General features: G+C 41.2%; 1 protein-coding gene across 2 annotated transcripts in view; it reads right to left on the bottom strand.

Moving 5' to 3' along the window:
* Cep83 (centrosomal protein 83) overlaps nt 1–12,091 on the bottom strand; it is a 104,824-nt gene extending 92,733 nt beyond the window's left edge. For both annotated transcript variants that reach the window (XM_021645391.2, XM_021645392.2), the window contains exon 1: nt 11,749–12,091. The gene's annotated coding sequence lies outside the window, so the exon portion shown is untranslated. The remainder of the gene's footprint in view (nt 1–11,748) is intronic.
* Nucleotides 12,092–13,500: the final 1,409 nt, after the last annotated feature.

The raw sequence follows: 13,500 nt of genomic DNA, 5'->3' as shown, positions 1-13,500 counted from the left end.
CATCCAACAATTTCAACACATCATGCTAATTCTTGTTTGAATACAAAGCCATATGGGCACAAGAAGCAAAGGATAAAAATAAATAAGGCTAGCCTCAGTAATAGAGAGTGTTACTTCATTTAATGACATTAAATTACAAAAAGGAATGGCTATAATACTGTATGACTGGGCATACGTTATACATAACTCTAACATACATGTATGATAATAGTATCAAAAGAAAAAAGAAAGAGCTATATTGGAGGAAGTTCTGTAATTTAACAGAATTTAGTATTACTCTGAAAAAGACTGCTATAAATTAAAATGCATATTATAATTTCTAAAAGACATAAAAATACAGCAAAAGAAATCAATAGAATTTGAAAGGTACACTAAACAATATTTCAAAGCTACTGAAAGGAAAATAAAACAAAAAACAAAACAAAAAGAAAACTTGGGAAAAGGGCATAAATCCACAATATCAAGAACTATACTAAACATTAATGAATAACATTCCAAGGACAGAGAATGTTAACCTGGTTTTGTTTTTCTACAACTATTTGTTGCTTATGAAGTATTTCTTTGATTCAAAAACATAGATATGTTAAAGGAAATGGGACCAAAAAAAAAAATTTAAGGCATACAAATAGTAATCATAAGAAAGCTAGAACAGCTATAGAGGACAAACAATGTAAAACAAGAAATACTACTAATACTAATTATATTCTATCCTAACATTTAGTAATGACAAAAGGATCAGTCTACCACATATGACAAGTGTTTATATATCCAACAGAACAAGGGGAACTACAAGGGGAAAAAGACAAAGCAGGAGACAATTAAAAAGAGAAGACTGCAATGATACAGGTGGGCTGCAGGAGTGGCTCAGACGTTAAGAGCACTGGTTGTTCTTCCAAAGGTCCTGAGTTCAATTCCCAGCAACCACATGGTGGTACATAACCATCTATAATGTGATCTGGTTCCCTCTTCTGGCATGTAGGCATACATGCATGAAGAATACCATATAAATATTTTAAAAAAGAATACAGGAGTTAACTGACCTTATTAAAATTGCCATGATTATAACTGACAGAATATGCCACCTGAAGACTGCAAAATAATAAGTAAATATATTCCACTGCAAAATATATAAGTAAATTTTAAGACAGATTCTCACTAGCTAAGAAGGCTAGCCAGGAACTCATTATACAGCCCAGAATGGTCTTCTAGTCATGACCTCTTGCCTAAATTTCTGAAGTGCTGGGATTACAGGTATGTGTTACCATACTCAATATACATCGTTAGTGAATACACAGAACATTCTCCAGGATGTACCTACCATACACTGAGCCACAAAACTAGTTTAAGATAAAGAACAGAAAATGCTTATCACATAAGCACAAGGAACTGAGTTCAGATGCCCAGCACCCACACAAAGAGCCAGATACAATGATCAACACCTGTAATCTGAAGTGGAAGAAAGAGGGTTCCTGGCACTTGCTGGACAGCCAGTCTAGGCAAATTAGTGAACTCCAAGTTCAGTAAAAGACCCTATGTAAAAAAATACGGTGGAGAGCTATTAAGGAAGACACTGGTCATCAGAGATTGATGACCACACATGCATAACACACACACACAATCATAAAAAGTATGCCATCTGAGCACCACAAAGTAAGTGGCTCACAACAGCAAGTATGTGGGGTAGGGGAGCTGGAGAGATGGCTCAGAAATTAAGAGCACTAGTGGCTCTTCCAGAGGACTGGGTTCAAGTCCCAGCACTCACATGGTGGCTCACAATGCCTTCTATGTCCAGCACCCCCAGACATACATGCAGGTACAACGCCAATGCACATAAAATAATTTTTTAAAGAAAAAAACAGGATTAATTAAATTATTTTTAAAACCTCAATTATTACTACTCAACATACTTCTAACACAGGAATCAAAGGAAGGAAAATCTCACAAGGTAAAAGGGGTTTTTTTTTGTTTGTTTGGTTTGGTTTGGGTTTTGTTTTGTTTTGTTTTCCCTTTCAAAATGAGATTTCTTTGTGCGGCCCAAGCTGGCCTGGAACAAACTGTGGTGAGCAGGCTTGGCCTTGGTTCCCAGGTGCTGAGATCAGAAGCATGCACCACCGCACCCAGCCACAAGGTAAAAATGTTTAATGTATTTTAGAGATTGTTGTTGTTGGAGAATGGGTCTCAGGTAGCCCATGTAGGCTTTTAACTTGCTATGTAGCCTAGAATAACCTAGAATTTTTTTTTTTTTGCCCCTGCATTTTCAGTGTTAGGATCACAAGCATGTACCACCCCACAAAGCTGAAGAGTGAACCCAAGGTTTTTTTCATGTTAGCTAAGCACTCTAATTTAGCTACATCCTCAGTCCTTATAATCGTATTTTGAATAAATGATACAATAATACGCCTCAAAAGGTACATAATGAAGCTAACAGTATTTAGATTGAAACAGACAGGAGCAAAGATCTCACTGAAAAAGAACTGCACTATACACCTCTACACCTCCAGACACCTCCACACCCACACAGTCACATTAGCGGGAAGAGTGAGGACATTACATACCTGCACACCTCTTACACGATAACTCAAGGGGCTAGAGCTGCTCAATGGCAGAGCTCTTACACAGACGTGCATGAAGCTACATGAATGCACTTCCTCATACCATCAAAAACAAACAAACAAAAAAATAAATAAATACATGTAAGCCCAAAACAAGCAGTAAGAAAAGTGTTATCTCAATAAAAGCTGATGAATCTGAAATCAGAAAAAGAAATATAAAAATTACTTAACAAAATTAATACAAACCATATTTAACAATAGAAAGATTACATAACTTGACCAAACTGGATTTATCCAGGAATAATGGTTTAATCTACATGTCAGTTAATAAACAATACCAACAGAATAAAAACTAAAAACTAGATGATCATTTCACTGGATGAAGAAGGTAGAAAAAATGATATGGGGTATGTGGGAAAAAGACACATTAAAAACCTTCACTGGGGCTGGAGAGGTGGCTCAGAGGTTAAGAGCACTGTCTGCTCTTCCAGAGGTCCTGAGTTCAATTCCCAGCAACCACATGGTGGCTCACAACCATCTATAATGAGATCTGGTGCCCTCTTATGGCATATAGGCATACATGGAGGCAGAACATTGTATAGATAATAAATAAATAAATTAAAAAAAAAAACACCTTCACTGAAGACTCAGAAGGTAAAACTGTCTGCCACACAAACCTGTGATAACTTCCTTCAATCCCAGGAAGCAATTAAAGGTGGAAGGAAAGAAGAACCCGTGCCACAAAAGGTGTCCTCTAAACGCCCACATCTGCACTGTGACATTAGTGTGCACACTCACACATGCATGCACACACACAAATTATAAAACTAACACTAGGAACAGAAAGAAACTTCTTCAATCTGATAAAGTATCTATGGAAAAGTATGAGGCTAAATTCTAGTTACTATCACACTTTACAGTGAAAATGTGCTTGCTTTTCCCTTAAGAACAGGAACAACGCACTTTCAATATTTCTATGCAACATCTTATTGCACAATCTATACCATAACTCAAGGCAAGTATGAATTAATGAATAACAAACTGCAAAGAAAGGCATAATTCTTCAGATATGGTCCTCTACGAATGCAAGAGTTGACTATATTTTTATATACAAGCCATGAACAGTATGAATATCAAATTAAGAACAGTCCTTTCACAAAATCATCAAAAATTACACATTTCTTTAGAAAAAAAATATAATGAGTTGGATGTGGTGGTGCATGCCTTTAATACCAAATATTCAGGAGACAGGCAAAAACAAGTGGATCTCTTTGAGTTCAAGGCCAGCATAGTTTATGGCAGCAGTTCTCGGCCTTTCTAATGCCATGATCCTTTAATAAGGTTCCTCAGGTTGTAGTGATCCCTGACCATAATTCTATTTTCATTGCCACTTCATAACTGTAATTTGGCTATTGTCATGAACTGTAAATGTCTGTGTCTTCTGATGGTCTTAAGTGAGCCCTATGAAAAGGTCAGTCCACACCCCTTTCCCTCCTCCCCGCCCACAAAAGGGTTTGCTACCCACAGGTTGAGAACCACTGGTCTGAGTGTTCCAGGACAGCCAGGGCAACATAGAGACACTATCTCAAAACCAAACCAAAAAAAAAAAAAAAAAGGAAAAGGGGGAAAAAGTTAAACTATAACAAAAGTGCAAGACCCTTACGCTAAAATTTGAGAAAAAAAGCTAAGAAAAATCAAAGATCTAATTAAACATATACACATTTTATGTTGATAAATTAAGTTTTAATTTTGTTAAATTAGCGATTCTACAACCCCCCCCCCCAGCCTTTCAAATCTCAGGTTTGTTTTGTTGTTTTAACAGAACTGAGAAGAGGACCCTAAATTTTCTGTGGTAATGGAAAAGACATGAACTACTCTAGACAGTATGGTATTAGAGTAAGGAGAGACACACAACTATTAACAGAAAGTTTAAACAGAATTCAAAGTTTAAAAATAAATATTTACATTGCTGCTTATTCAACTGATATCTTTACAAACGTCAAAACAACTTAAAGAAAAAAATAGTCTCTTAACAAACAATACTAGGAAAATATGACAGCCACATTAAAAAAAAACTTGAACCCTAATCTTATACATATATACAATTATTTCAATATAGATCCTAGAAATAAATGAAAAAGATAAAAGAAAACCCACACAGAAAATCTTAGTAACCGAGGATTAGAAGCCCCAAAAAATCCATAGATATCTATTAACAAAGAATAGTGCACATGAACAGACACAGGAACTGGACTTCCTTTAAAACCTTTCACCTAAAAAAATTTAAAAAAACTTTCACTTCAAAACACTAGAAAAAATATGAAATATAAGACACTTTGCAAATCAGCTCTAATTTTTTTAATATCCAGACATAAACAACTTTTATGATAATTATATATATGTACAAATGTTTAAAAAGGGACACTTTAACATGTTCATTATGAAAATGTGGACTATCATCCATGTAGAAAACACAGGCATTCTGATCAATGTTTTTATTAGATTTATATATCTTATATATGTGACAGTATTGTACCTGAATGTACGTATGCATGTATATATGCCACGTGCATGCTTGGTGCTCCTGAAGGTCAGAAAAGGGCATCAGATCCCCTGGAACTGAAGTTACGAATGGCTGTAACTGAGAATCAAACCCAGGTCCTCTATAAGAGCAACATGTACTCTTAACAGATAAATCATCTCTTCAACCCTGGATCAATCTTAAAAGCTACAGATTAGAAGTATGGAAGGAGAGAAAAGTAAGAGTACTTATCTCACAAGAGTTCCTAACATTAAAATGAATAAAAAACAATGCAGCATTATGTCCACTATGACTGAGTCGTCAGGCATTACAATTTGCCTTCTTTTATAGCATACAATTGTTTAGCAACGTATCACTTTCCACATAAAAACATTAATGGCAAATACTTAACTTCAGAATTAAGGCTTCAAGCTGGGTATGGAGCACTATGGGAGGCAGAGGCAGGTGGATTGCTCTGAGTTTGAGACCAGTCTAGCCTACAAAGCAAGTCCAGGAAAGCCAAGGCTATACAGAGAAACCCTGACTTGAAACAAATTGATAGACACACACACACACACACACACACACACACAGAGAGAGAGAGAGAGAGAGAGAGAGAGAGAGAGAGAGAGAGGGAGAGAGGGGGGGTTCCAAAGGCTTCCCTCTATTTTACTCCTTTTCTGTTTTACTGCTAACCAAAGGTGTCTTCATTAACAAGCTCATATCTTTACAGAAGAAAACTTTCCAGAGACAGGTTTGCAGATAGTGTTACAGTGTCAATGTTTCTTAAACAACAATTTCCATCAGTAAGCTCATATGATATGCACACGCTTTGTCTTCCAAGATCTGACTCTAGTTCTCACTACTTTCTCCATCTCCACATTGCATACAGGTGTCTAGTCGTTTCCAATCCCAAACATTTTCCCTGTTAGTTATATCCAAGATCTTTGCTACCACTATTGCTAGTGGCTCTGTTTTTTTCCCTTCTCTCCCAGAAACTTTTCCTCCATAGTATTCCCTGACTTAATTCCCTCCAGCCCAAGTTGAATATGTCTGTATTCACCCTCAAACTGTATTCAATTTCTAGATCTAGTCTGAGTGTCCTTCTACATGTCCCAAAATATAATCACATTTATTCTTATAGCATTTACTGTGTTAAATCACAAATTACTTTATCCCTTTCCTCAGTAGACAATAAAGCATTTAAGACAGCACATTTCCCCAGTGTCTAGTATACGGCAGGACATATAGAAGAAATTCAAATAACTAAACCAGATAACAGTAAAACTAAGTTGTTCACATTGGAACTATACAATTTCTGAAAGTCTTCAAAGACTTATTTTTTCAAATGAGAAATACACAAAGAAAGATTAAGGGACTTAGTACCTTAGCTTGGTTTCTATTGCTACAATCAACCAATGACCAAAATACCTTAGGAAAGAGTTTGCTTCTCTGTTTTGCTGGTTTTCGAGACAGCCTCACGGTATAGCTTTGGCTGGCCTGCAACCCAGTATGTAGACCAGGCTGGCCACGAACTCAGAGATTCACCTGCCTCTGCCTCTTCTGCTGACATTAAAGGGGAGAGCCACCATACTAGCGGTTTACTTCAGTTTATATTTCCAGGTAACAGCAGTCCATCACTGAGGGAAGCCAGGGCAGAAACTCAAGGGAGGAAACCAAAACAGAGACCATACTGGAATTCTGCTTACTGGCTTGCTTCTACTGGCTTGCTCAGGTAGCTTTCCTCCATAATCCAGGACCACCTGCCCAGGGATGGCCCCACCCAAAATAGGCTGGGGCCTCCCTCATCAATCATTAATCAAGAAAATACTCCAACTAAGGACTATGTATGGAGGGGACCTAGACCCCCTGTTCAAAGGAAACCCATTGGCTTTCCCAGTAAGGGATACAGGTTCCCTATTAAGGAATACAGGGGCTGACATGAACTCAGTGGCAGGCTCTTTGATCACCTCCCCCTGGGGGTGCAGCCTTGCCAGGCTGCAGAGGAAGATGATGCAGCCAGCCTTGATGAGACCTGATAAACTGGGGCCAGATACAACAGGAGGAGGTCCTCCCCTATCAGAGGACTAGGGAAAGGACATAGGAGGAGAAGAGGGAGGGTGGGAGGGACAGGGAGGAGACCAGGGAGGGTGCCGCAACGGGGATATAAAGTGAATAAATTGTAATAAATAGATATATAAATAAAATTAAATTTAAAAAAAGAAAAAAGAAAAGAAATGCCCTATGGGGCTTGCCTACAAGCCAATCTGATGTAGGCAATTCCTCAGTTGAAGTCCCCGCCTTCCAGATGACTCTAGCTTGTGTCAAGTTGACAAAAAAAAAAAGGAAAATAAATAAAATCAATAAAATCACTGACATGCCCACTCAGACTGCTCTTCTGGATCTCTGATTCTTTTCTCACAAAACGAGTCTATAAAATTATGTTTACTGATCTAAGGTTTCCATGCAACTCTGGAAGTCACCAAAAAACTACATTTCAACGTAACTCTAATTTTAGCTAGGAATATATCCAAGCTGTAAAGGTGGATATTAATAATTAATTAATGGCTTCCTACAGATTTTTGGTTGATCCAGTCCTTTCAGATATCCTTTACATACACTATTATTCAAAGCATTTATAATACATCTCTGCGAAAAACAATGTACAAGCAGTTACGTCTCCACCCTGAAAACTATACTCAAGGTCATACTCTATATGCTCTCTAACATTCTATCTGCTTTAAAGTAAAATGTGATGTAGATGAGAAGGATAAACGTGAACACTAGAGCTAGGGCTGCACCCTGAAAATCCCCATAGTTTTCAGTGGTTGCTATGTTTTACTGCAGCCGTGTTACTGGGCAACCACTTAGAAGCTAGGCTGGCAAGCTCAGCTAAAATTAAAGCCAAGATTTATAAAAATAACCCAATACTGAACTTCACCTCTTTATACCTTTACCTAAAGCCACTCTTTGCTACAAGCAGCAGACATGAGATTTCTCTTGTTTGAGAATGACAAGTACTTTCCAAAAAGATAAGATCTGATTTTAGGTCATCCTTTCTCTAAACTTTAATTCTTAAAGTACTTTAGAGTCACAATATACAGAAAGCAGTAACGGAGTTATTTTCTAGCTTCCTTGGCTTCTCTCCTCATAGAATATTGCTCAAACACAAAGAAATAGCAGTAGACTTGACATGACAGTCAGTGATCTTTCCGTAATCCAGAAAGGACAGTCCTAACAGAAGACAGACAAGTAATGAACTTCAGAGGATTGCTAATTTATGAGAAGCAAATTATTGAGTTTCATAAATTCTGACTGAGCAAAAAGTAGGATGGAAAGAAGTGAAATGAAATGGAGAAAAACCAAGAGGATGCAAGAGGAAGAAATGAATCGAAGACTAAAGACACTCACATTCTAAAACTAAGGTTCTTCTAGGAAAGAACCAGGGAGTTGACCAACACCAAGCCCACTGGGAGCAGAGCCAGAATTCCTGAGGGAGTTCTTAGTGATGCTAACGTCATGGGAAATTCGAAAATATTCATACTTTCTAGGAACAAAACCTTTCCTTTGGATTTTTTTTTTTCTGCTTTATTTTAGTTTGGTTTCTCTGTGTAACTCTGGCTGTCTTGGAACTCACTCTGTAGATCAGGCTGGCCTGGAACTGAGATCCACCAGCCTCTGCCTCATGAGCTCTGGAATTCAAGGCCTGCCCCACCACCACCCAGCTGATTCCCCCATTCTTTAATCTCCTATCTTGCGGTTTCTTGCTGCCTTTTCATATTTTTCAACTATGTCTAACTTCTACTATATTGTAGGAAGGGTCAGAGATTCAAGTGAACATTTGTCATCCAAGAAACATCCCTTCAACAATTTCTGTTCAGAAAAAAACAAAGGATATGCTCATGAAACAGGTTAATCCAGTCAAGAAGACAAGATCAAAAAAAAAAAAAAAAATCATAAAGTTTAAGTACCAAAAAAGTAAGATTCTCAAATACATACTGTAGAATTTCAAGTGTCAAGATGAAACTGAACCTTAAAGGTATAATTTAGATTTAAAAAAAAAAAAAAAAAGGACAGAAACTGGGGCAGGGCAGAAAGAAATTAAGATTGATAGGAAAGAGAAAGCAGGTTTAAAGGATAATGGAGGAGAAATCAGTTTGGACAAAGGCACTTTTTCCATAATGAATAAGAACTTGGAAAGCCAAAGTGAGACAATTTTGAAGATGTCATTTTAAGTCAAGAACTCAGTTTGGGGAGGGAGGGATTGAAGAGGTGGCACAGCAGTTAATGAGGGCTTGCTGCTCTCAGGGACACCGGGTCTCAGCACCTACATAGGCGGGCTCACAACTGCCAATAACTCCAGCACTAGTCATGGCTCATTTCTTCAGCATTTGAAGGACACAGGAAGCAAGCACTAAAATGAAATCTACAGGTTCCTAGTACGGATGTATAAGCCTGATGTTCCAATTCCCATTGCTAATAGTTTGAATGGAAAGACAGCATTTGTCACAGTTTCAAATCTCTAAGTTTACAGGCATGTGGCTCATACAAGCAGTCCTAGCCCTGGGAAGGCTGAGCCACAAGGATTGCCGGGTGTTCAAAGTCAACAGGGAAGACATCTGCCAGAGCTAAAATACAAGGCCAAGCTTCAATTTAGAACAACAAATAAGTAGAAACAAACAGCAACAAAAAGATCTTTTAAGCCAATCATTCAGGCTGGTGGTCCCTGTTAGGCCCCAGGAAATTCCTTTTCCCAAAGTCTGGCATTTGGACAAAAACAGCCCTCGGGGACTTAAGATAGCTAAAAGGAGTCATTCTTATCTCTATAAGGGACATAAGGCTGTTCCATTAACTACGCCAGAGATGCTATAAGCATATCAAGATCTAAGCTAGCCTCAAGGCTCCCTCAGTCCCAACTCACCAGCACTTCTACAGAGTCACCCTGGCTGGCACACCAGCCCCTACCCTAAACCTCTCCAGCTCCTGAGCTTGTCTCCCCTTCCCCAGCTTCTCTCTCCTATATAGCCTCAATTTGGCTACTCGCTCTCTTGGCTCTTGCTTCTGCTTTAGACTCTATTCCTGGACCTATCTCCTCTTTCCTTTCTTGCTCTCCCCCTCTCTCCTCATGGCCATGTCTATTCTGTTAGACAAGTTCAGTCTGGACTTCTCTTGATGCCTCTGGCTGTTCTCTCCTTATCTACAGTAAACCCTTCTTCTCAACCATACCTCGGAGTAGTTATATCCTCATTTTCATTTAGTCCCAGATTTCAGGAGGCTGAGGCACAGGAATTGCCAATTCCAAGTAAACCTGGGGTACAAAACTAGACCCTGTCTTAACTGCTTTCCCCACCAAGCAGACCACTTAGTAAAGTAAATGAAATTAAAAGCTTCATTTACCATTCAAGTTATATCATTACAGGTTCAACAAGTGGAAAGTAAGGCTACTGCTAAACCATGGCCTAAAAACTTGTATTGTTTTGCAGTCTCTCAAATGTATGTAACTCTTAATTGCTACCATCTTGTTATTTCAGATTATCACTAAATACAGCCTGCATACTCATTAGAAAAGAAATACTCAAAGAGAAAAACCCAGCGCACTCCGGAATAGCAACCAAAGAACAACTCAAATCCATTTGCAACTCTCCAAAGAGTCATGTATGACACGAAAAAAAAAAAAAAAAAATCAAGGCATTCTCATAATTCTAAATAAAATTGGTTTGAGCCGGGCGGTGGTGGTGCACTTTAATCCCGGCACTCGGGAGGCAGACTCAGGTAGATCTTCGTAAGTTCGAGGCCAGCCTGGTCTAACAAAGGTAGTTTCAGGACAGCCAACGCTGTTACACAGGGAAACCCTGTCTCGAAAAACAAAACAGAAACAAACAAACAAAAATTTTAGTTTGAAATCAATCTGAATACAAAAGGTAAGAAATGTAACCACCTATAGGCTAAAAGCACATATTCGGAGAACTATGAACTCATATTAACAGACCACATTTAATTATGTTCTCGTTGAATATTAGACTTGTTTACGATGATGTTGCTTGGTAACAGAAGCACGGCTTTAACAACCTGCTCAGTTCTTTAGACAGAAGTTTAGTAGTTTATGCTAACAGTCTGAACATACTATGAACTCGTCCTATATAAAAAATTCGGAACAAATTTTATCCTTATCCTAGACATCTTTGGGAAGGATTTGCCTTGATAATTTGAAGGTGACCAAAGCATTTTTAAAAGTCAAGTGTCCTTTTACGATAGTCAGACACTAGACCAAAACTTTGCGCCAAGTATCAAGCCCAAAATACACCTAACACATTTCAGACCTCACCGCAGGTACATCTGCACACACCACTGCTCCCACAGTCTTTACGGACAAGGAAAATGACAGCGTAGCTTTCCCACCACAAATTAAACTGGAGGTGCTTTACCCTGAGCCGAACTGCCCAGCTGGTTACCATGCCGCAGTGCACCAAAAAGGCGCCTAAGGAGTTTCGCGTGCTTTATAAAAAGAGCGGAGAGGAAAGAACTCGTCTCAGGGCCTGCCTTCCTATCACGCGCTCCCACTACTTTACCAGGAAGCAAAACCCGGGTTCAAGGGCGGGCGGGGTGGAGGAGTGCTGCAGGATTCGAACCAGACACCCAGCACGCCTGAAAGAAAAAAAAAAAGAGGTTACTTACCAAACTCACACTCGGTCCCTGCGGCTCGTCTCCGGGGGACCCCGGCACAGCTCCGACCACCGCCAACCACTCCGCTCTGCTCGTCCAGGCATCGGGGCCGCGGGGTCCGCACGCTGCCAGCGCTGGGGAGTCGGCCCGGTCCGCCCCGCCTGGCCGGGCCCCCGGCGGCCGCTCGCACGGCGGGCTGCAGCCGAGCCGGGCGTACGCGAGGGCGCCCAAGCCCGGGGAAAGCCGAGGTAGCCCGGGAAACTCGGGAGGGCCGAGAGGGCGGCGGCGACGAGCCGGGCTCCTCCTCCGCGGCCCGGCCTCCTCGGCACACACGCCGCCTCCTCAGCCCGCCGGCCGCCACCCCCGAGCGCGGCCCAGCCGACCTCGTCCGGACGCGCGGCGGCTGCGCGGGGCGGGAAGTCCCGCCCCCGGGACGTCATCAGCGCCGCGCGCCGCCCCGGCCGGAGCCGTTGGAGAGGGAAGTAGGCGTCGGTTGCTCGGCGGCCGCTGCTACCGTGGGAAGAGTTGGCACGTCACTCCGGGACGTCCCTGTGCGCCGCCCCCGAGCCCCGCGAGCGCCGGGAACGGCAGATCGCTCCCCGGACACTCGTGTCGAGGCCCCCGGGGCGCTGAGGGACGCTCCTGCCCTCCTCCCGCTCTTGTCACACTCTCTTGGCACACCGTCGTGCCTGCTGGGCGAGCTCTGGCACCCAGTCAGCCTGCGAGTGCGCGGTCGCCCTAGCTTGCGACCAGCGAAGTCCGCCCAGGACCGCCTGCCCCAGTCGCATCCTGTAGGCCCCCCACCCAGGCGTGACAGGCTGAGCTCCTGGTCTCCAGGCTGTAAACTAAATTGGCACTTGGAGCCAGCTTTGACCGAATCTGTAGCAAGAAGGTTGAATGAACTAGGCTTTCAGCGGTTCCAGGTAGGCGGCGGGAGAACCACGCGTCCTGTCTGTAGTCATGCCTGGAGGACTGGGCCGTCCTGTGGGCTTCGCTCTTGACGGTGCGCCGAGAAGCGTAGGTTATGTTGTATCCAGCCTCTGAGGAGAATGGCAACTGAGCTGTCACATCTTTCTTGCAATGGGGGTGAGGAGCGTCAGAAGTGTACTTTAACTGGAGGTTTGTATAAATGGGGTACGTGAAGGACACATTCACGATCAGAATAGAGAAGACAGAAATCCGCTGTGTGTGACATTCACAGTAACAATTTGCCGAATGTTACTGTATCAAGTGCCACCACTTTTTTTAATGGGACAGACACCCTTTTAAGATTTATTTACTTATTATGGATACAGTATTCTGCCTGTATGTACACCTGCAGGCCAGAAGAGGGCACCAGATCTCATTATAGATGGTTGTGAGCCACCATGTGATTGCTGGGAATTGAACCCCAGCACCTTTGGAAGAGCAGCTAGTGCTCTTAACCCCTGAGCCATCCTCTCCATCATTTCATATATTATGTTAGCCCCTAGTTCTTTATGTTCAGTTGTGTATTACAGTTTTCCAAGATCCTGAAATCAAATCAGTAATAACCAGTGAAAGTATCCGTTAAAAATCACTAACAAGTGAGATGACTGGAGAAACGACTAGCAAATGAAGAAAAGCTTTGCTTTTCACACAAGAGGAAATACTAGATGATCACTTAAAGAAAAAAATTAAACTATTAAAAATAGAGGAAAATCTGTTGGTTTAGAGCACCTGCTGCTTTTCCAAAGAACCCAAATTCAGTTCCTGGAATCCAGGTCCTGCTGCTCAAATCAGCTT

The sequence above is a fragment of the Meriones unguiculatus genome, chromosome 2 (genome assembly GCF_030254825.1).
Source record: "Meriones unguiculatus strain TT.TT164.6M chromosome 2, Bangor_MerUng_6.1, whole genome shotgun sequence".
Lineage (NCBI taxonomy): Eukaryota > Metazoa > Chordata > Mammalia > Rodentia > Muridae > Meriones > Meriones unguiculatus.
Note: the sequence above shows the minus strand (reverse complement) of the source record. Positions and strands in the feature narration are given on the sequence as shown.